Source organism: Alligator sinensis, unplaced genomic scaffold (genome assembly GCF_000455745.1).
Source record: "Alligator sinensis unplaced genomic scaffold, ASM45574v1 scaffold107_1, whole genome shotgun sequence".
NCBI classification, from domain to species: domain Eukaryota; kingdom Metazoa; phylum Chordata; order Crocodylia; family Alligatoridae; genus Alligator; species Alligator sinensis.
In genome coordinates, this window is record NW_005843041.1 from 389,850 (window position 1) to 390,661 (window position 812).

Here is an 812-nt window from a genome sequence, read left to right on the forward strand (position 1 = left end):
CCCCCGCCCGCGCCACTTCTAACGGGGGTTAATCGCTGTCGGCATTAGGGAAATTCCGCCTGATTAGAGATAATTACAGCCGCGCCGGGAAAGCTGCTTCTCTCACTCTGCTCCCGAAGACGGTGCCAGGTCTCCCCCGTCTGTGCCTGGGGGGGTGGGGGTGGCCTTACAGACCTCAGGCTTGCTGTGGGGAGGGGCTTTTCACATGTGCACACACATGCACGTGCGCACACGCATGCACGCGCACTTGCAGGCCCTGGTTGCGTGCGCCGGGCACTGTACAAACCCTGGCCAGACAGGCTGTGATGGGGGCAAAACCACCGCCCGGGCTCCCACGGGGCAGCCCAGGCATCCCGTGGCCCCTCCATCCCTGGGATGAGTTCCTAGGTCTCTGTGAGGGGGGGCATTGCAGCCCCCTGGGGCAGCCAGGAGGGGGCGCCAAACAGGGGTGGAGGCTGGGGGGGGGGTAAGGAATGCCTTTAACCCTTCCCTGCCCACCAGGAGCTGGCCCTGTGCCCAGCGTCGGCTTGGCATCGTGCCCCGCTGGGCAGCATCCAGCTGGCAGGGCTGTGCAAAGGGGCCCCGATCCAGGCCGGATCCGGGGCCTTTTGCCTCCACCCCAGGTTCTCCCTCTGCAGTGTTATACTCCACCATCCCCACCCCAGAGCTGGTCGCATCGGGGCTCCTGGCTGGACCCAGGCAGGCAGGGGCCTGATCCGGGGGCATTGGCTGGGGGTTGGAGATGAGGGCAGGTGCCCCCCCAGCCCATGCTTGGCAGCTCTCGGCCCCGCGGGCAGCATCAGTCACGCTCG